The following is a 21,481-nucleotide window of genomic DNA, read 5'->3' as shown; positions in this document are numbered from 1 at the left end:
AGGGGCTGCCGCGCGACAAACACGACTCCAGCGAGCGCCTGAGCAAGCCGAATAAGCTGCGGGAATCTTAAAAACAAACAAGATCCAACGATTTTGGACTTAGATGTGAGATAACTATTTCACATCTAGATGTGAAATAGCAAACCTGTAATAATATATGTCATTTACCATATAACAAAAAGAACGAAAATAGGATGGGACCGCAGCTGGATATCTTATCTCGACGTAGAGGGCAACATCAACTGCAATCGCCTTGACGATTACTCTTCGTTCTGTTTAGAAAAAAAAGGTCGGGACCTCTTTTTCACATACAGCAAAAACACCATAGTTTCTGGGATACCGTGGTTTACAAAACTTCAATTTTTACTGAAGCCAAACGCATCAAAGTATTCAAAACCATGGCTTTTTTCAGAAACCGCGGTATTGTGAGAAAACTTAAAAAAAAAAACTTTGCGGCCAAACGGAGCCGAAGTGTTGCATGACACTACATATATGTTACTCCCCACTATAGAGGTAGTAACATGGACTAGTAACATATACATGTTACTAGTCTAAGTTACTATCCATTATGACTAGTCTAAGGAAACCATTTTCAATTGTGTATGCGTCCAATCATTCTACACCTACTTACGGTCAATTACGTAAACTTCCTCCTAATCCTCCCGCCCCTGAATTCAACAGGGGTGGGGCCCTCCTCCCCTTATTTCTAATCAAAACTCGCCAACTGGCAAATCCTCCATAAATCATAGAGTAGTACTAATCGCCAACTGGTGCCGAAAATGCCTGTTGGGACAGGGCGACATACTAGGCTGGAAACGAAACCGCGCCTACCCCTCTTGATAAATGAAGTTTTTCAAATTGTGCCAAGTTGTTGGGTGTGCAGTACTCCCTCCTTTCCGGTTTATAGGGCTTATCTCAAAATTTTAGTTTTTCCATTTTATAAGGCTCAATTTGGTTGTTCCCCATCACATGTTTAGATTCCAAGATGCATTAAATCATTGCATGCGAGAAATGGACTTTTTCTGTGGGAGAAATGAACTTTTTAGCTGCGAGCAAAGTATTACTCCATCTATCCCATAATATAAGAACATTTTTAAAACTATGTTAGCTTGAAAAACGTTTTTACATTATGAGACGGAGGGAGTAGAGTCCAACAAACTTATTTGGCTGGATGATTTTTTGTTATTTTTAATTGTGCCAAGTACGCAATTGAATGAAAGAATTATTATGCTTTGTCGTACTTCATAGAGCTTCCCGGGTTGTTTGTTGCCAAAAGATGAAAAGATTTGTTATGCCTGCCATGTTTAATCGTGCCAAGTTGTCATGTTATTACCGCTTCTCGAGTTGTTTACACATAATTGCCGGAAAATATTTGTCACACTTGACATTTTGAATTGTACCGAGTGGCCACATTATTTCATACTGCTTCCCGGGTGGTTTACACTCAATTGCCGGAAAGATTTATCATGCTTGTCATATTTCAGTTGTGCCAAGATTTATCATGCTTGTCATATTTAAATTGTGCCAAGTTGTCATTTTTTACCGCTTCCCGAGGTATTTAGACATAATTGCCAGAAAATATTTTGCCATGCTTGCTATTTTTAATTGTGCCGAGTTCCCAAATTATTTCGTACTGCTTCCTGGGTTGTTACACGCAATTCTCAGAAAGATTTATAACCAAATTTTCAAAAGTAATTACCAGTAGTTTAATTGTACGGAAAATATATGTGAAAATATACAAGACGTGCACATGACGAAAAGAAAAAGAAAGCTGCAGGCCTGCAGCAGACTAGCAGCCTCCCGTACAAAAGCATAGTTTCCTGTAGCGGGTCTACCATTTTTTGAGCGAACCGCACATCGCGTAGCGTACTAGCCTTGGTTTTTCTTCGTGTGTCTGGCTATAGCCCGGCCCGGGAGGACAGTTGCCTGTACGCTGCGGTGTCCGCCGCACGGGAGGACAAGCGCGCGCGCACGCTGCGTAACAGCACGCGGGCTGGTTCTTCCCGACGCCGGCAAGCTTCGTCAAAGAAAACCGAGATCCGCACCTGCCGTGGCCTCAAGAGACATGCCATTCGACGGCCTCCGCTGATCCATGGCGCCCTGTACATGTCCGTCCCTCTAGCCGGTCTCTGACGGCGAGGCCGCCGCCGGCCGAAACCTCCGCACCGTCGGCTTTCACTACACCTCGGCCTGCGAGTGCCACTCCTCCTGACGACACCGTCTTTGCTACTAAAAGCATCTCCAGCCGTTTGGTCCCCAGCGTATCCAGTAAAGGCCTTTCTGCGTTTGCGCCGGCGTTTTTTTGGTTTGGGGGGCACACGTTTTCAGCCGCGCCCTCAAGTTTCGGCCCCTAAACACACAAAAATTTAAAATTCTCTTTTCCGCTACTAAAAAACAACACAGGTTCGGCGATCATCATGCCATAGATCGACGATCGAACATAGCCAAAGTCCGGCGATCAAAAGGGTAGGAACCATAGACATGAAACTCAAACGGCGGGTTCCTCTACCGTAGGGGTGGGAGATCTCGGCGTAAGCGTGGGCACAGTTGCACTGCTCGGCGTTGGCGTGGGCGTAGTTGCAGTGGTGGGCGTAGGCGTAGGCGTGGCAGTGGTCGCCGCTGGTCCCAGCATCTGGTTCAAGATGAGGTCGTGCTCCGCCAAGTACCACGTCTTCACCTGCTCGTCCATTGTCGCCATGTCTGCTCCCATCAGGAACGCCAGGTTGGTGTTCCTCTTCTACGCGGCGACGTTGGTCCTGAGAAGGTCGAGCTTGACATCATGCTTCATCATCAAAGCCGATCACCTCGCCTCGGACTTCTCCTCCCTCTTGGCGGCGTGGCTCCTGGCGTCGGCGATGCACTGTTCTATCGACGACTGCAGTCGTTCGACCGCGAGCGCCGAGTCCCTCGCCGCCTTGGCTTTCTTGTTGCCATTAGGACGTCCTTCTGCCGCCGCTGAGGCAGGCGCGTCCGGGTTGTAGACACCATCCTTGGTCTTGGCGAGAGCGAGCCAGCACTCTGTCCATTTCTCGCACGACTCAATCCTGGTGAAGACGTGAAGGAACTTGAACTCGAGGTCATTGTTGTCCTGGCGAAACATGTCGAACATTCGGACCATCTGCACAGACGAAGAACAAGTGTCGGCGAAGTACACGACGAAGAGCTGGGCCGGTGAGCCATGGACATACCTGACGCTCGACGTTGGCGCCGCTCTCCGGGCGAGCAATGACCTCCTCCTGAATCCCATGCCACTTGTTGCAGGCCTACTGGATGGTCGCCCAATGGTTGGCCATGCCCTTCTCGCCGCGATCCATGTGGATGCTGACGAACTCGGGGTCGGCTATCTTGCGCTCGTCGAACGTCGTCTTGACCCTTCTCCAATAGGTGTCGGCATTCTGATTCGCGCCGTGATCGGGTCGATGCTGACAGTCTTCCATGCTTCGGCGAGGCACTCGTCTTCCTTTGGCATCCACTTGACGTGAGGCTCGCCCGGCCTGGCTTTGGACGACCGCTTCTTCCTTCTCCCTTTGGCCGCTGGCTCCGCCAGTTCTTCCTCTTCCACCTCCTCCTCGACATCGTCTTGCTCGATGTCCTCCATGTCGACGGCGGTGTCCAGCGTTTCGTCTTGCGTGCTGAACCCGAGGCACGAAGCGGCGGCGGCTAAGCTGTTCGTGATGATCTCGTCCATCTCGACGTCAGTGCTGCTGAGCTGTGGTGCTGAGCTTAGTGCGAAGGATAGGGGTCCACGACGCAGAGTTGGCACATGTGAGCTTGAGTACGTCGAGGTGTTGAGGCCGGCGGTGAACGTGGGGGAGGGCGTGCGTGGGTCGGGGCTGATGAAGCCGGAGGAGGGCGCGCGCGGCGCAGAGCAATGCGGGAAGTTGATGTTGGGGTTGAAGCCGCCGAGCACATCACCGTCGGCGTAGTCAGGCGAGGGCGCGTGCTCCCACACTAGTGGCGAGAAGTTGGCCGGCGATGCGACGCTCTGCTGGCTACCCCGCGCGCCTTGTGGGTACTGTCCTGCCTGTTGACACGGAAGGAGCTGACGCTCGTTCGCCATGCCCGCACGAAACGCCTCCTCATGCTCCGCCGCCGCATCCCTGGCCTTCTTCATGTTGAGCCTGTTTCGCCAATCATTGGCGACCGCCGCCCGGTGATCAACGTCGACCTTCCACTAGGCGTTCGTCAAGCCCGGGGGCCTTGGCATCGGCGCCCTCGCCTTTCTCGGCTTTGGCGGCTGGGGGTCGGTGGCTAGGCGAGGGGTCGCGTTCTTCTTCGGCGGCATGGCGGGCGGATCTAGGGAGAATGGCGGGAGCAGCGGGGGGAGATGAGGAGGGAAAGGGAGGGAAAAACGGAAAACGACGGAAAAATCGGCCGGTGTCACCGACAGTATGGGACGCGGCTGGGCGATTTTTTTGCGCCGGCCGTAAAAAGGTACCCTGCGCCTGTTGGGGGGGGGGGTGTTTGGAGATGCTCTAACTCGCGTGGGCTGCAGATGGGCCTCCGGAATGTGGCTTCTGAGCTTATCAATTGCAATTATTCTTTGTTGCCTATGTGTAGCTCCAGATCGATTTGAAAATAATTCTCACAAAGAAGTGATTGTTAATTGTTGTGAATGCAGATTTCAGAAAAAAAAACAATTTAGTATTGTCTTGTTCAGTGGCCAAAAGCTAAAAATGTTCTCATCTAAGCCCTCAAGTTGGTTCCATGTTGGGGCCTACAACCCACCTACCTCCGCCGTTGGTCTTGTTCATACTGGCAATTTGAGGTCTTCTCACGTGAACCTAACATATCTGAATCAGGCCGCAATATCAAGTAAAAATAAGATTAGGTAAACTATAACTGACCTACGCACCTTATGTGAAATTGGTGAAACATGGTGCTTCTACATTTCAACTTTCTTTCACACACTTATAAACAAGAACATGCTACTATTGCTGCAAGATTCCAACCTGGTAGGAAAACTGTATTTCACTGGATCTGCTCGTCACTATGAATTAATTAAGCACAAGTCCAATGTGACGGCAGGCGTGGATGGATTTTATTTGGGGAAGCGTCTCGTAGACTTGTGCCGAGCTCGCCGCCGTCCGGAAGAACCAGTACGTGTTTTTTTAGCCGAGCACGTGTGTTGTTTAGGGGAGTTAATTGTTCAAAACCACCGTATTTATGGCTAGGGTACTCCAAAACTACTGTTTTTATCAAAAATCACAGAAGACCACCACTTCTGCGCCAAGTGAGTAACAAATCACACTGATTCAGAGATTAGCTCGCACAAACAGCAAAACTGACTGGCGGGACCCACTTGTCGGTCCAACATGGCATGTCTATGTGTACACTTTGCTGAGGTGGAACGTGGGCCCCACATGTCATCCACCCACCTCCTTTTCCCACTCTTCTTCTTCACCATCCTCTTCTCCTTCCCCGTCCTCCTCTCTCTGGTCGCGGATCTGTTCCCGGCGACGGGAGCTCCGGCAGAAGCGGCGGGCCGCGGTGGTGCATCTCAGGTGCGGCCATGACTGTCGTGCTCCCGCTGGGACACGCGCACTCGGCTAGGCCTTCGGCCCGTCCTTCTCTCGCTGGAAAGGGAGGAGTTGCCGCCACCCAGATCCTACCGCCGCCGGCGCCCGTTGCTGTCGCCGCCGCCCCGACCCAGGATCCGCACCACCACCGCCGGATGGGGACGGCTCCTTTGAACCGCAACCGGCCCCCAATCCCGCCGCTGCCCCGACCCAGGATCCGCACCACCGCCTCCGTATGGGGACGACTCCTTTGACCCGGGCCACCCTTGCCCCCAATGTGGCGCATCCATGCTCTGGAGAAGACAACAGCTTGTGCGCCTGTGCGCGGACGGGGCAGCTGCTCGTGCCCCCAAGAGAGGTCGGTGCTGCTGCTCGCGCGCCCGTGCGCGGCCGTGGCGGCTCCCGCTGCTCGCGAGCGGTGCGCTTTGGGCTGGGACTACCTCCGCTGCTGCCAGAGGTCGCTGAATCGCGGCGCTCCAGGCAGAGCACCATGGCTGGGCTGCTCGCCCGGCGCCGTGTGCGCGGCGGGGGGGGGGGGGGGGGGGGGGGGGGGGGGGGGGAGGCTCTGCTTGGCGTCCTTGACGGCGTACTGTCGCGTGCAGAGGCGGCAGGGGCGCGGTGAAGTAGGAGCTATCGCCGCCGGGATAGGGCCGGAGTCACTCGAGCCGTCGAGCGTGCTGTCTGCAACAGGGGAGAGAGAGGGGAAGAGAGATGTGAGCAGGAAGAAAGTGGTGTGGGGCTGACATGTAGGACCCTTGGCCACATCACTATATTGTCCATGTAGATATGCCACGTGGACCCGACAGGTGGGCCAGCGTTGTCAGTTTTTCTATTAGTCGCGGCTTGCAGCTCGTTTAGTGCAATCTGTTACTCACTTGTCACAGAATTAATGGTCATTTGTTATTTTTGGCAAAAACGATAGTTTTGAAGTACTCTAGCCATAAATGTGATGGTTTTGAGCGACGAGGATTGGGTCATTGGGGCACAACGCTCGGGGGGTACTTTGAAAATAAGGGAGCTGGAGGCGGGTGCTTCAGTGCAAACTTGCAAATATTAGAGCAGACATGCCGGATGTAGATCGGACGATTGAAAATAACTGGATATAGGGATACACCATCATTGTTGGATTCTCAGGATACGATGCCTCTCTATATCCTCATGATAATGCGCAACCTTCTTTTAGGTTGATTGAGCTGGACAAATCTTCTGACACTCACCTACGGTATCATAACACGGAACGCCCTTCAAACTGAAGCAGCAGTAGCACCCTACGAAGCCATAATATTCACCTTTGGTCTGACAATCCCTAATAACACAAAATTTAATAGTAAGTTTGCTCTCATCTAACGACGAGACTGCCATAGTCGCGTTGGCATGGCCATCTTCGGAGGTGCTCTCGGGCTCAGGCCGACCTATTACACAAGTAATATATATGAATATATCGATCCACAGTACGCAAATATATATTAAAAAATGATTGTGATGATACACTTACATTGTCCGACCAAAAAAAGGCACCCGATGATCAAAACAGCAATCAAGGACACCACGCTGCTCCCCTTCATATTTTCCACAAACTACGTACGAGATGATAAGATAGACGCAATATTGGGTAATGGCCACAACCCCTCCCGCCTCGGTATATATAGAGGATACATGTCTAATTTACTAAGATTTGCATTAATTTGTCACATTCCATATTTAGTACAAGCATCGTGTGATGCGATTTGTAGATTGCACGAGTATGATGCACAATCGCATTAATATGAGTAGATAAATTACGGTCATTTATTTACAAAATATTTGTACCCCGTTGAAACGCGAGCATTATCCTAGTGGACCGTAAAATAAACACGTCCTCTCTCCATTTTTATTTACTCTGCATGTAAGACTTGTCTAATGTCAAAATTTCTAAAGTTTGATCAACTTCTTTTATCTTATACTTACTTAAAAATTACTTTAAAAAGTAATAGTGTTTTTTCTTAACGCTTCGTCAACCGGTTCTCTCCCCTTTCACCACAACCCTCCATCGACTTTTTTCAATCGGTTTTGTCCCACCACACCTGCACGCCATTTGTCTACACATTCCTCGTATGCTAATCAATCATCTTGATTTACTTATGTTCTAAACTAAATTTACTTATCAAATTTCTCATCAAACGTAAATCATGGATAGGATTTGATATGCATTTATTAACACAATCATATTAATATGGGCGGGTAAATCATGGACATTTATTTACAGAATATTTATATATGGGACATTCACGTTTGTGCCTCTAACTCGAACCCACTACTCAAATTTAACCTCTAACTCATTTACGTTCATAACAAAAGCACTCTTTAAATCTTTTTAGGATTTATAACATTAGAAAACTATTTAGGGTGAATGCAAATAAATGCACATGTAGGTGATGAACGTAAATGGCATGTGCGTATAGGTGATATTTTTATGAACATTTTGATATCTTATTTGCATTCTTCTGAGTTCATATGAATTCTCAAAGTTTCGGTCAAACAACTTTGACCAGCTGGAAGACATTCCTGCAACCAAAAATGCTTTTTAGGGACAAATTTGAGCACATAAAAATTTAGGGGTAAATCTGAGAGTGGATGCAAATTAGGGGCATAAATGTAAATGTCCCTTTATATATTACCTTCTGAACCAAATTCGTCTAATTTATTTAACAAATTTCTCAGCAAACTACAAGACAAATCATGGACAGGATTTTATATGCATTTATTTACACAATCACATTAATATGGTCAGGTAAATCACGGACATTTATTTACAGAATATTTATATCTCCTTGCAATGCACGGAAATTATTATTATTATTATTATTATTATTATTATTATTATTATTATTATTATTATTATTATTATTATTATTATAACTGCCCTGACTCGAAGAGAGACATGGCACCATCACCTGTGGCTCCTCAATTAATCACCAGGTTTGTATATTTAGTTGTTTTTAGAAATATAATTGTGACATTTGTACCATGCTATAAGATTTTTCAAACATCTGTACCATGTTAACAAATTGCAGACATGTAAAGTGGTGAAACAGAAAACCTAAACATCTATAGAGATTGGGACACAACAGCAAAGGTTTTATATGCTCACATCAAGCAGACTAGGAGTGGAACTACCATCTTTCACGCCATTATCGTCAACCAGGCTGTAAGTTTTATGGCATATCATCCATTCATTTGCAACCCTATCAGAGGGTTCTGAGCAAGAGATGGAGGATGCAGGGGTCACTCCGGTTACTAGGAGCTGCCCCCCCCCCCAGGTGCAGAACTTGGTTCTATGCGCATGGGGGGAGGGGGGCGTTGGACCCGAAGACAGGCCTGGTTTCGAAGAAGGCAAGTCTAAAAGGAGCAGAACAAAAGTTACTTGATGCAATAGAAGCTGCTCGAAAGGGGGTGTTCACGCCCAACAGAGAGAACGACGAGCTTACGCGCTGTTGGGGATCGTAGCAGAAATTTAAAATTTTCTACGCATCACCAAGATCAATCTATGGAGTCATCTAGCAATGAGAGAGAGGAGTGCATCTACATACCCTTGTAGATCGCGAGCAGAAGCGTTCAAGTGAACGGGGTTGATGGAGTCGTACTCGTCGTGATCCAAATCACCGATGACCGAGCGCCGAACGGACGGCACCTCCGCGTTCAACACACGTATAGAGCAGCGACGTCTCCTCCTTCTTGATCCAGCAAGGGGGAAGGAGAGGTTGATGGAGATCCAGCAGCACGACGGCGTGGTGGTGGAAGTAGCGGGATTCCGACAGGGCTTCGCCGAGCGCTGCGGGAGGAGGGAGATGTGTCACGGGAGGGAGAGGGAGGCGCTAGGGGCTGTGGTGCGGCTGCCCTCCCTCCCCCCTCCTATATATAGGACTCCTGGGGGGGGGGGGCGCCGGCCCTGGGAGATCTGATCTCCAAGGGGGGCGGCGGCCAAGGGGTGGCTTCCCCCCCAAGCCAAGTGGGGGGCGTCCCCACCCCTAGGGTTTCCAACCCTAGGCGCAGGGGGAGGCCCAAGGGGGGAAGCACCAGCCCACCAGGGGCTGGTTCCCCTCCCACTTCAGCCCATGGGGCCCTCCGGGATAGGTGGCCCCACCCGGTGGACCCCCGGGACCCTTCCGGTGGTCCCAGTACAATACCGGTAACCCCCGAAACTTTCCCGGTGGCCGAAACTGGACTTCCTATATATAATTCTTCACCTCCGGACCATTCCGGAACTCCTCGTGACGTACGGGATCTCATCCGTATCTCTACAACCCTAGCGTCACCGAACCTTAAGTGTGTAGACCCTACGGGTTCAAGAGACACGCAGACATGACCGAGACGACTCTCCGGTCAATAACCAACAGCGGGATCTGGATACCCATGTTGGCTCCCACATGTTCCACGATGATCTCATCGGATGAACCACGATGTCGAGGATTCAATCAATCCCGTATACAATTCCCTTTGTCAATCGGTACGTTACTTGCCCGAGATTCGATCGTCGGTATCCCAATACCTCGTTCAATCTCGTTACCGGCAAGTCACTTTACTCGTACCGTAATGCATGATCCCGTGACCAACCACTTGGTCACTTTGAGCTCATTATGATGATGCATTACCGAGTGGGCCCAGAGATACCTCTCCGTCATACGGAGTGACAAATCCCAGTCTCGATCCGTGTCAACCCAACAGACACTTTCAGAGATACCTGTAGTGTACCTTTATAGTCACCCAGTTACGTTGTGACGTTTGGTACACCCAAAGCACTCCTACGGCATCCGGGAGTTACACGATCTCATGGTCTAAGGAAATGATACTTGACATTGGAAAAGCTCTAGCAAACGAACTACACGATCTTTGTGCTATGCTTAGGATTGGGTCTTGTCCATCACATCATTCTCCTAATGATGTGATCCCGTTATCAATGACATCCAATGTCCATAGTCAGGAAACCATGACTATCTGTTGATCAACGAGCTAGTCAACTAGAGGCTCACTAGGGACATGTTGTGGTCTATGTATTCACACATGTATTACGATTTCCGGATAACACAATTATAGCATGAACAATAGACAATTATCATGAACAAGGAAATATAATAATAACCATTTTATTATTGCCTCTAGGGCATATTTCCAACAGTCTCCCACTTGCACTAGAGTCAATAATCTAGTTACATTGTGATGAATCGAACACCCATAGAGTTCTGGTGTTGATCATGTTTTGCTCTAGGGAGAGGTTTAGTCAACGGATCTGCTACATTCAGGTCCGTATGTACTTTACAAATATCTATGTCTCCATTTTGAACACTTTCACGAATGGAGTTGAAGCGACGCTTGATATGCCTGGTCTTCCTGTGAAACCTGGGCTCCTTGGCAAGGGCAATAGCTCCAGTGTTGTCACAGAAGAGAGTCATCGGGCCCGACGCATTGGGAATCACCCCTAGGTCGGTAATGAACTCCTTTATCCAGATTGCTTCTTGTGCTGCCTTCGAGGCTGCCATGTACTCCGCTTCACATGTAGATCCCGCCACAACGCTTTGCTTGCAACTGCACCAGCTTACTGCCCCACCATTCAAAATATACACGTATCCGGTTTGTGACTTAGAGTCATCCAGATCTGTGTCGAAGCTAGCATCGACGTAACCCTTTACGACGAGCTCTTCGTCACCTCCATAAACGAGAAACATATCCTTAGTCCTCTTCAGGTACTTCAGGATATTCTTGACCGCTGTCCAGTGTTCCATGCCGGGATTACTTTGGTACCTTCCTACCAAACTTACGGCAAGGTTTACATCAGGTCTGGTACACAGCATGGCATACATAATAGACCCTATGGCCGAGGCATAGGGGATGACACTCATCTTTTCTCTATCTTCTGCCGTGGTCGGGCATTGAGCCGTGCTCAATTGCACACCTTGCAATACAGGCAAGAACCCCTTCTTGGACTGATCCATATTGAACTTCTTCAATATCTTGTCAAGGTACGTACTTTGTGAAAGACCAATGAGGCGTCTTGATCTATCTCTATAGATCTTGATGCCTAATATATAAGCAGCTTCTCCAAGGTCCTTCATTGAAAAACACTTATTCAAGTAGGCCTTTATACTTTCCAAGAATTCTATATCATTTCCCATCAATAGTATGTCATCCACATATAATAAGAGAAATGCTACAGAGCTCCCACTCACTTTCTTGTAAACACAGGCTTCTCCATAAGTCTGTGTAAACCCAAACGCTTTGATCATCTCATCAAATCGAATGTTCCAACTCCGAGATGCTTGCACCAGCCCATAGATGGAGCGCTGGAGCTTGCATACCTTGTTAGCATTCTTAGGATCGACAAAACCTTCCGGCTGCATCATATACAATTCTTCCTTAAGAAAGCCGTTAAGGAATGCCGTTTTGACGTCCATTTGCCATATCTCATAATCATAGAATGCGGCAATTGCTAACATGATTCGGACGGACTTCAGCTTCGCTACGGGTGAGAAAGTCTCATCGTAGTCAACCCCTTGAACTTGTCGATAACCCTTAGCGACAAGTCGAGCCTTATAGATGGTCACATTACCATCCGCGTCTGTCTTCTTCTTAAAGATCCATTTATTTTCTATGGCTCGCCGATCATCGGGCAAGTCAGTCAAAGTCCATACTTCGTTTTCATACATGGATCCTATCTCGGATTTCATGGCTTCTAGCCATTTGTCGGAATCCGGGCCCGCCATCGCTTCTTCATAGTTCGAAGGTTCACCGTTGTCTAATAACATGATTTCCATGACAGGGTTGCCGTACCACTCTGGTGCGGAGCGTGTCCTTGTGGACCTACGAAGTTCAGCAGTAACTTGATCTGAAGCTTCATGATCATCATCATTAACTTCCTCCCCAGTCGGTGCAGGCACCACAGGAACATCTTCCCGCGCTGCGCTACTTTCCGGTTCGGAAGGGGTGACTATCACCTCATCAAGTTCTACCTTCCTCCCACTTACTTCTTTCGAGAGAAACTCTTTCTCCAGAAAGGACCCGTTCTTGGCAACAAAGATTTTGCCTTCGGATCTGAGGTAGAAGGTATACCCAATGGTTTCCTTAGGGTATCCTATGAAGACGCATTTTTCCGACTTGGGTTCGAGCTTTTCAGGTTGAAGTTTCTTGACATAAGCATCGCATCCCCAAACTTTTAGAAACGACAGCTTAGGTTTCTTCCCAAACCATAATTCATACGGTGTCGTCTCAACGGATTTCGACGGAGCCCTATTTAAAGTGAATGCGGCAGTCTCTAAAGCATAGCCCCAAAATGAGAGCGGTAGATCGGTAAGAGACATCGTAGATCACACCATATCCAATAGAGTGCGATTACGACGTTCAGACACACCATTTCGCTGAGGTGTTCCAGGCGGCGTGAGTTTTGAAACAATTCCACATTTCCTTAAGTGTGTGCCAAATTCATGACTCAAATATTCCCCTCCACGATCTGATCGTAGAACTTTATTTTCCTGTCACGTTGATTCTCAACCTCACTCTGAAATTCCTTGAACTTTTCAAAGGTCTCAGACTTGTGTTTCATTAGGTAGACATACCCATATCTACTCAAGTCATCAGTGAGAGTGAGAACATAACGATAGCCTCCGCGAGCCTCAACACTCATTGGACCGCACACATCAGTATGTATGATTTCTAATAAGTTGGTTGCTCGCTCCATTGTTCCGGAGAACGGAGTCTTGGTCATTTTGCCCATGAGGCATGGTTCGCATGTGTCAAATGATTCATAATCGAGAGACTCTAAAAGTCCATCAGCATGGAGCTTCTTCATGCGCTTGACACCAATGTGACCAAGGCGGCAGTGCCACAAGTATGTGGGACTATCGTTATCAACTTTACATCTTTTGGTATTCACACTATGAATATGTGTAACATCACGTTCGAGATTCATTAAGAATAAACCATTAACCAGCGGGGCATGACCATAAAACATATCTCTCATATAAATAGAACAACCATTATTCTCGGATTTAAATGAGTAGCCATCTCGAATTAAACGAGATCCTGATACAATGTTCATGCTCAAAGCTGGCACTAAATAACAATTATTGAGGTTTAAAACTAATCCCGTAGGTAAATGTAGAGGTAGCGTGCCGACGGCGATCACATCGACCTTGGAACCATTCCCGACGCGCATCGTCACCTCGTCCTTCGCCAGTCTCCGCTTATTCCGCAGCTCCTGTTTTGAGTTACAAATATGAGCAACCGCACCGGTATCAAATACCCAGGAGCTACTACGAGTACTGGTAAGGTACACATCAATTACATGTATATCACATATACCTTTGGTGTTGCCGGCCTTCTTGTCCGCTAAGTATTTGGGGCAGTTCCGCTTCCAGTGACCACTTCCCTTGCAATAAAAGCACTCAGTCTCAGGCTTGGGTCCATTCTTTGGCTTCTTCCCGGCAACTGGCTTACCGGGCGCGGCAACTCCCTTGCCGTCCTTCTTGAAGTTCTTCTTACCCTTGCCTTTCTTGAACTTAGTGGTTTTATTCACCATCAACACTTGATGTTCCTTTTTGATCTCCACCTCCGCTGATTTCAGCATTGAATATACCTCAGGAATGGTCTTTTCCATCCCCTGCATATTGAAGTTCATCACAAAGCTCTTGTAGCTCGGTGGAAGCGACTGAAGGATTCTGTCAATGACCGCGTCATCCGGGAGATTAACTCCCAGCTGAGTCAAGCGGTTGTGCAACCCAGACATTTTGAGTATGTGCTCACTGACAGAACTGTTTTCCTCCATCTTACAACTGAAGAACTTGTCGGAGACTTCATATCTCTCGACCCGGGCATGAGCTTGGAAAACCATTTTCAGCTCTTCGAACATCTCATATGCTCCGTGTTGCTCAAAACGCTTTTGGAGCCCCGGTTCTAAGCTGTAAAGCATGCCGCACTGAACGAGGGAGTAATCATCAGCACGTGACTGCCAAGCGTTCATAACGTCTTGGTTCTCTGGGATGGGTGCTTCACCTAGCGGTGCTTCTAGGACATAATCTTTCTTGGCAGCTATGAGGATGATCCTCAGGTTCCGGACCCAGTCCGTATAGTTGCTGCCATCATCTTTCAGCTTGGTTTTCTCTAGGAACGCGTTGAAGTTGAGGGCAACGTGGGCCATTTGATCTACAAGACATATTGTAAAGATTTTAGACTAAGTTCATGATAATTAAGTTCATCTAATCAAATTATTCAATGAACTCCCACTCAGATAGACATCCCTCTAGTCATCTAAGTGAAACATGATCCGAGTCAACTAGGCCGTGTCCGATCATCACGTGAGACGGACTAGTCAACATCGGTGAACATCTTCATGTTGATCGTATCTTCTATACGACTCATGCTCGACCTTTCGGTCTTCCGTGTTCCGAGGCCATGTCTGTACATGCTAGGCTCGTCAAGTCAACCTAAGTGTATTGCGTGTGTAAATCTGGCTTACACCCGTTGTATTCGAACGTTAGAATCTATCACACCCGATCATCACGTGGTGCTTCGAAACAACGAACCTTCGCAACGGTGCACAGTTAGGGGGAACACTTTCTTGAAATTATTGCGAGGGATCATCTTATTTAAGCTACCGTCGTTCTAAGCAAATAAGATGTAAAACATGATAAACATCACATGCAATCAAATAGTGACATGATATGGCCAATATCATTTTGCTCCTTTTGATCTCCATCTTCGGGGCGCCATGATCATCTTCGTCACCGGCATGACACCATGATCTCCACATCATGATCTCCATCATCGTGTCTTCATGAAGTTGTCACGCCAACGATTACTTCTACTTCTATGGCTAACGTGTTTAGCAATAAAGTAAAGTAATTTACATGGCGTTATTCAATGACTCGCAGGTCATACAAAAAATAAAGACAACTCCTATGGCTCCTGCCGGTTGTCATACTCATCGACATGCAAGTCGTGATTCCTATTACAAGAACATGATCAATCTCATACATCACATATATCTCATTCATCACATCCTTTTGGCCATATCACATCACAAGGCATATGCTGCAAAAACAAGTTAGACGTCCTCTAATTGTTGTTGCATGTTTTTACGTGGCTTCTATAGGTTTCTAGCAAGAACGTTTCTTACCTACGTAAAACCACAACGTGATATGCCAATTTCTATTTACCCTTCATAAGGACCCTTTTCATCGAATCCGTTCCGACTAAAGTGGGAGAGACAGACACCCGCTAGCCACCTTATGCAACTAGTGCATGTCAGTCGGTGGAACCTGTCTCACGTAAGCGTACGTGTAAGGTCGGTCCGGGCCGCTTCATCCCACAATGCCGCCGAAACAAGATAAGACTAGTAGTGGCAAGAAAATTGACAATATCTACGCCCACAACAAGTTTGTGTTCTACTCGTGCATAGAAACTACGCATAGGCCAGGCTCATGATGCCACTGTTGGGGATCGTAGCAGAAATTTAAAATTTTCTACGCATCACCAAGATCAATCTATGGAGTCATCTAGCAACGAGAGAGAGGAGTGCATCTACATACCCTTGTAGATCGCGAGCGGAAGCGTTCAAGTGAACGGGGTTGATGGAGTCATACTCGTCGTGATCCAAATCACCGATGACCGAGCGCCGAACGGACGGCACCTCCGCGTTCAACACACGTACGGAGCAGCGATGTCTCCTCCTTCTTGATCCAGCAAGGGGGAAGGAGAGGTTGATGGAGATCCAGCAGCACGACGGCGTGGTGGTGGAAGTAGCGGGATTCCGACAGGGCTTCGCCGAGCGCTGCGGGAGGAGGGAGATGTGTCACGGGAGGGAGAGGGAGGCGCCAGGGGCTGTGGTGCGGCTGCCCTCCCTCCCCCCTCCTATATATAGGCCTCCTGGGGGGGCACCGTCCCTGGGAGATCTGATCTCCAAGGGGGGCGGCGGCCAAGGGGTGGCTTCCCCCCCCAAGCCAAGTGGGGGGGGGGGCGCCCCCACCCCTAGGGTTTCCAACCCTAGGCGCAGGGGGAGGCCCAAGGGGGGGCGCACCAGCCCACCAGGGGCTGGTTCCCTCCCACTTCAGCCCATGGGGCCCTCCGGGATAGGTGGCCCCACCCGGTGGACCCCCGGGACCCTTCCGGTGGTCCCGGTACAATACCGGTAACCCCTGAAACTTTCCCAGTGGCTGAAACTGGACTTCCTATATATAATTCTTCACCTCCGGACCATTTCGGAACTCCTCGTGACGTCCGGGATCTCATCCAGGACTCCGAACAACTTTCGGGTTACCGCATACTAATATCTCTACAACCCTAGCGTCACCGAACCTTAAGTGTGTAGACCCTACGGGTTCGGGAGACACGCAGACATGACCGAGACGACTCTCCGGTCAATAACCAACAGCGGGATCTGGATACCCATGTTGGCTCCCACATGTTCCATGATGATCTCATCGGATGAACCATGATGTCGAGGATTCAATCAATCCCGTATACAATTCCCTTTGTCAATCGGTACGTTACTTGCCCGAGATTCGATCGTCGGTATCCCAATACCTCGTTCAATCTCGTTACCGGCAAGTCACTTTACTCGTACCGTAATGCATGATCTCGTGACCAACCACTTGGTCACTTTGAGTCATTATGATGATGCATTACCGAGTGGGCCCAGAGATACCTCTCCGTCATACGGAGTGACAAATCCTAGTCTCGATCCGTGTCAACCCAACAGACACTTTCAGAGATACCTGTAGTGTACCTTTATAGTCACCCAGTTACGTTGTGACGTTTGGTACACCCAAAGCACTCCTACGGCATCCGGGAGTTACACGATCTCATGGTCTAAGGAAATGATACTTGACATTGGAAAAGCTCTAGCAAACGAACTACATGATCTTTGTGCTATGCTTAGGATTGGGTCTTGTCCATCACATCATTCTCCTAATGATGTGATCCCATTATCAATGACATCCAATGTCCATAGTCAGGAAACCATGACCATCTGTTGATCAACGAGCTAGTCAACTAGAGGCTCACTAGGGACATGTTGTGGTCTATGTATTCACACATGTATTACGATTTCCGGATAACACAATTATAGCATGAACAATAGACAATTATCATGGACAAGGAAATATAATAATAACCATTTTATTATTGCCTCTAGGGCATATTTCCAACACGCGCGCCCTGGGAAATCCTGAACACCTGGGAAGAACACGAGGCAAGGGCGTTATTCCCTGGTATGAGGGCTTTTCGGAATGGAACAACGACTACAGGACCCGTGCAAGAAAGAAGATGGAGGAGGAGAAAAAGAGGAAGCTGGAGGAGGAGCAGAGGAAGCAGGACGCGGAACGCCTTAAAGGCCTAGAAGCAAGGCACGCGGACTTGGCACTCAAATTCCTGCAGCAGCAGCAGCAACAGATCGACTCACTTAGCCAGGAAAGGGGGTCTCAGCAGCGGCAGTAGCAAGCGGATGATCATCCAGCATTGGATAGCACCGTCCCATCCATGCCGAGAAGCAGTGTTGGTTCCGCCCCGGGCTACGCACTGCTGGATACATGCCCAGTGGATGACATCATAGAGAATACTAACTGTGAGCTACACTTCAAAATGAAGAACATATCCATGAAGGTGGCGGACGCCGTTGCTTTTACAATTACCCCTGAAGCAACCTTCCATTGCGCCCCGATTCCAGCGGGCTATACTCGTGTCTTGGTTGATGAGGTGGTGGACCCATATTCGGGGCTACAGCTTGACATTCCTGGAGGTGATGACGAGCACACACTGGGAGAGGCCATACATCGTATCATCCTATGGAGAAAGGATTGCATCATCTTTCGAAGTCCACCAACACCGCGTCTGCCGACTCCTCCTCGAAGTCCGCCACCGTGTCAGCAGTCTCCCACTCCTCCAAGTCCACGAACGCGTGAGCAGACTCCTTCTTAAAGTCCGGCACAGCGTCAGGCCACTCCTCCTGTTTCAAGTCCGACACCGTGTCAGGCCACACCTCCTGCTTCAAGTCCGGCACAACGTCAGGCCACACCTCCTGCTTCAAGTCCGACACCGTGTCAGGCCACACCTCCTGCTTCAAGTCCGGCACAGCGTCAGGCCACTCCTCCTGCTCCAACTAAGCCACGTCAGCCGTCTCCGCCACCTAAGCAATCGCAGAAGCTACACGCCGCAACTATGGTGTGTAGCGGTACGAGTCGAGGTAGTACAGGAAGTACAGGCGGAGACAAGCGATATAAATATGGTCCAAGCAGCCTCGCTCCTCTTCCTCGGAGGCCTTACGACATGACCGAGGAGCAAAACGATGCAATAGTGCAGGCCGAAGTGGACGCCCATTTTGGACCGAAACCGGCACCGCCGCTGAGGGAGAAAGTGCCTGAGGAAAAGATTGACCACTTCATTCGTATGGCTAGACCACCAGCTCCCAAGCCTGTTGACTCAGACTATGATCGTAATCAGGAAGGCATATCGAGCACGACTACAGAAAGAAGCGAGCTCAAGCTTGAGTCAACAAGCAGCTGTCAAAAAATGCAGGAAAACCGTTCCCCAGCTGGGAGAACAGGCGGCGCAATCGACCCCCCCGCTTGTTGTGCCAACAACACATGAGAGTACGCGCGCCCAATATTATTGTGGGCAAACCGTTTACGTTCCCGAGCTGGGCGATGTGGTAATAACCGAGGAGCATATAATGCAGGCTGAAATGCTCAAGATCACTGTTGGACAACTCCTCGATATCGAGCCCATGTCTCTGCTTAGAGAGGATGAAATAAAACAGAAATATGTCCGGGGCCAACCTTTGGTCGAGCCCGAGGAGGTCAAGAACCTCCCAACGAGAATGTATGAATTGCATGATTGGTACATGAAAATTACCAAGATTTCCAATCGAGAGTCTCTTATGGTGCAAGTCGAGGAAGATCATTACTTCAATAAGAAAGCTCTTGTTGGGGAACGTAGCAGAAATTCAAAATTTTCCTACGTGTCACCAAGATCAATCAAAGAGATGCTAGCAACGAGAGGAGAGGAGTGCATCTACATACCCTTGTAGATCGCGAGCGGAAGCGTTCAAGAGAACGGGGTTGATGGAGTCGTACTCGTCGTGATCCAAATCACCGATGATCCTAGCGCCGAACGGACGGCACCTCCGCGTTCAACACACGTACGGAGCAGCGACGTCTCCTCCTTCTTGATCCAGCAAGGGGGGAGGAGAGGTTGATGGAGATCCAGCAGCACGACGGCGTGGTGGTGGAAGTAGCGGGATCCCGGCAGGGCTTCGCCAAGCGCAAGCGGGGAGGAAGAGGTGTCACGGGAGGGAGGGAGGCGCCAGGGCTTGGGGTGCTGCTCCCATGCGCCTCCCCACTATATATAGGGGTGGAGGGGGCTGGTTTCTTGCCCTCCAAGTCCATTGGGGCGTTGGCAAAGGTGGGGGAAAGAAATCCCATCATTTCCCTTCCCCACCGATTGTTATCCCCCTTTTTTAGGGATCTTGATCTTATCCCTTCGGGATATGATCTTATTCCTTCTAAGATGGGATCTTGGTGCGCCTTGACCAGGGGTGTGGGGCCTTGCCCCCACTACCCACGTTCATGTGGGTCCCCCCATGCAGGTGGGCCCCACTTCGGAACCTTCTAGAACCTTCCCGGTACAATACCGAAAAATCCCGAACATTTTCCGGTGGCCAAAATAGGACTTCCCATATATAAATCTTTACCTCCGGACCATTCCGGAACTCCTCGTGACGTCCGGGATCTCATCCGGGACTCCGAACAACTTTCGGTTAACCGCATACTAATATATCTACAACCCTAGCGTCACCGAACCTTAAGTGTGTAGACCCTACGGGTTCGGGAGACATGCAGACATGACCGAGACAACTCTCCGGTCAATAACCAACAGCGGGATCTGGATACCCATGTTGGCTCCCACATGTTCCACGATGATCTCATCGGATGAACCACGATGTCGAGGATTCAATCAATCCCGTATGCAATTCCCTTTGTCAATCGGTACGTTACTTGCCCGAGATTCGATCGTCGGTATCCCAATACCTTGTTCAATCTCGTTACCGGCAAGTCACTTTACCCGTACCGTAATGCATGATCCCGTGACCAAACACTTGGTCACATTGAGCTCATTATGATGATGCATTACCGAGTGGGCCCAGAGATACCTCTCCGTCATACGGAGTGACAAATCCCAGTCTCGATTCGTGCCAACCCAACAGACACTTTCGGAGATACCCGTAGTGCACCTTTATAGCCACCCAGTTACGTTGTGACGTTTGGTACACCCAAAGCATTCCTATGGTATCCGGGAGTTGCACAATCTCATGGTTTAAGGAAATGATACTTGACATTAGAAAAGCTCTAGCAAACGAACTACACGATCTTTGTGCTATGCTTAGGATTGGGTCTTGTCCATCACATCATTCTCCTAATGATGTGATCCCGTTTTCAATGACATCCAATGTCCATGGTCAGGAAACCATAACCATCTATTGATCAACGAGCTAGTCAACTAGAGGCTTACTAGGGACATGTTGTAGTCTATGTATTCACACATGTATTACGATTTCCAGTTAATACAATTATAGCATGAACAACAGACAATTATCATGAACAAGGAAATACAATAATAACCATTTTATTATTGCCTCTAGGGCATATTTCCAACAGTCTCCCACTTGCACTAGAGTCAATAATCTAGTTCACATCACCATGTGATTAACACTCAAAGTTCACATCGCCATGTGACTAATACCCAAGAGTTTACTAGAGTCAATAATCTAGTTCACATCACCATGTGATTAACACTCAATGAGTTCTAGGGTTTGATCATGTTATGCTTACGAGAGAGGTTTTAGTCAACAGGTCTGCAACATTCAGATCCGTGTGTGCTTTACAAATCTCTATGTCATCTTGTAGATGCAGCTACCACGCGCTACTTGGAGCTATTCCAAA

This window comes from Triticum aestivum, chromosome 7D (assembly GCF_018294505.1).
Source record: "Triticum aestivum cultivar Chinese Spring chromosome 7D, IWGSC CS RefSeq v2.1, whole genome shotgun sequence".
Classification (NCBI taxonomy): domain Eukaryota; kingdom Viridiplantae; phylum Streptophyta; class Magnoliopsida; order Poales; family Poaceae; genus Triticum; species Triticum aestivum.
Note: the sequence above shows the minus strand (reverse complement) of the source record.